Source organism: Tyto alba, unplaced genomic scaffold (assembly GCF_018691265.1).
Source record: "Tyto alba isolate M040663 unplaced genomic scaffold, T.alba_DEE_v4.0 Super-Scaffold_39, whole genome shotgun sequence".
NCBI lineage: Eukaryota > Metazoa > Chordata > Aves > Strigiformes > Tytonidae > Tyto > Tyto alba.
This window is the reverse complement of record NW_024881314.1, coordinates 5,933,378-5,935,799: the sequence shown is the minus strand read 5'-3', so window position 1 is coordinate 5,935,799 and position 2,422 is coordinate 5,933,378. Positions and strand designations below refer to the sequence as shown.

At 48.3% G+C, this 2,422-nt stretch overlaps 1 pseudogene; it reads left to right on the top strand.

Annotated features, from left to right (window-relative positions):
• The first annotated feature begins 293 nt into the window (after window positions 1-293).
• LOC104357858 lies at window positions 294-1,693 on the top strand (annotated as a pseudogene).
• Window positions 1,694-2,422: the final 729 nt, after the last annotated feature.

The window sequence follows — 2,422 nt, the reverse complement described above, 5'->3', positions numbered from 1 at the left end:
AGACACGATGCGTCACAGCAGCTGCATGCCAGCCTGGAGACTCAAGTAGGCCTTTTCAGGTGATGGCAGCTTTATATGTTCCTTCCACCCACAGCAGCTCATTAAAAGCATATATATTTTTAACCTTGAGGCTGAACCCCTTCCACAGCCCCCCAGGCCTTTGTGACACAGTGGCAGGCACAGGCAGCGGTGAGCCCCATGGGACCCCCATGGCCAGGGGCAAGCTCCCACCCTGCCTGCCCCAGCCCAGGGGGCACCTCCACCCCTAGATGTGGCCAGAGTATAGGGACAGCATGGCTGGGGAGTTTGGGCACATCCAGTTGGGCACCTGTGTGGAGATCAAGTGTAGCAATGGGTGCATCCACCTGCATCGAGGCCCTACTGTCAGGAAAAGGGGACCAGAGCCTGGTGAGCGAATGGCTGTCACAGCCTATCAAAGTGAAGAAGTGAAGAAGCCATCTGGGGACAGCAGGGTCCCTGTGGCTGCCTGGCCTGGCTCCAGGGGCTGCAGACCCAAGTGGACATCACCATGTGTGCAGCAGATACAAAGGCTGCGAGAAGAGTGGGAATGCCAGTGGCTGGACCTGTAGGAGCAGCAGGCCCAGCAGGTCACTGCTTCACTCTCAGACTGATGTCATGGTCATGATCATGAAGTTCTGCAGCCACCTGGACTGGGAGGACCTGCAGGCCACCACACCATGTCAGGTCCATCACATCTGCATGCGTGTTCACTGAAGTGAACAGCCACTGAACCAACAGAAGGCTGAGCTTGACGACTTCAACGTAGTGACAGTGCCCTACCAGGACATGGTGATGGTGCTTGAAGCTAAACAGAAGCTGGACCTCACATGGTACCTGAACAACCAGCTCTTCTGCTTTGACCATGTCTTCGGTGATAGTGCCACCAATGAGCTGGTATACAGGCATACTGCCCAGCCCCTGGTGAAGATCATCTTACAGGGGAGCATGGCTACCTGCTTTGACTATGGCCAGACAGGCAGCAGCAAGACACACACCATGAGGAAAAATTTCTCTATCAAGAACTCCAAGCCCTGTAAAGGCATCTATGTCCTGGTCTCCAAGGATATCTTTTGCAGGCTGCAGGACCCCAACTGCCAGAAACTGGAGCTTCAAGTCTATGAGACGTTCTTTGAGATGCATGAGAGCAAAGTGTTTGACCTTCTGAACTGGAAGAAGAGGCTGAGAGTGCTGGAAGATGGTAAACAGCAGATCAAGTGGTGGGGCTGTGGAAGATGTCACCAAGCTAACTGAAATGGGTTGTGAGTGTTGTATGTCAGGTGAGACCTCTGCCAACACTCACTCCTCCTGGAGCCATGCCATCTCTGGATTCAGGCAGACAAACAAGTCTCCCCCCACACTCCACCTCTCCCCCCTGCAGTTATGTGCTTTCATAGCTGGGGGGAAAACAGAAAAGAAGATAAAAGAGGTGGATGAGAAAACACTTATGGAGGAGCAACAGGAATCTCTGCAATGTTTGAAAGTACTCTTAGAAGCGGCTGGGGAAATAGACTACAGTGTAGATTTTTATGCTGCACAGTTTGAATCAGTCCTGGGTCAGAAAATTGGCATCCTCACCAAGATCCAAGAAAAGGTCAGATTATTCCAGTCATCTCTTTACAAAGAAGAACAAGACAACAACCAGAGCTGTGCAAAGAGATCTTGTATGCTGTAAACTGTGCTGGAGACCCATGGACCCTGAAACTGCTGCAAAATGAGAGCTGTTATGATGCCATGGTGTCAACTACCCAACAACTCAAATACTTAAAAAATCTTAAATAGTGTCTGCAAGGATATTCTGGTTGGGTTTTTTTTCTTGAAAATAGTGGGTTAGACATGTAGGAAAATAGTACAGTGTTGTTTCCAGGTATTTTTCACTGCAGAAAGTAATGCGCAGTTGTGAGGATCTAACCTGTAGGAAAAGGCAAGAATGTATAGAAAATGTATCTTACCTCATCTGGGCAGGTTTCTTCCTCATGCCTATAAAATATATATATACACATGCACACACACCTATATATATACCTCCCTAGACGGGGTCTGCTCCAGGATTGTGTCAAACCACCAAAATGAAAGTTGTGTTCCCATGGTAGGAAGCATTTCAGTTGATTTAAAAAGGCATTAAGAGTGCAAAGCACTGTCATTTCTGAGCATGATACATTTGGGAAATTAGGGTTATTTTGTCATGGCATAAGCAGTGGCTTTTTTACAGCATCAGCTTACTTTTTTTCTTCTCTTCCTCTCTATCTTTCTTTCTTAACTATGTTCTCATGCGACACTAAAAGAAAAAGATGCTAGAACTTGCCTTCATAAAAATCAGGCTAAAGATCATGACAATTGCCTGACAGGTGGGGAGAAGATACGCCTGTGAGGTTTGCAGAGGGAAGCAGGGGAGTCAGTGCCC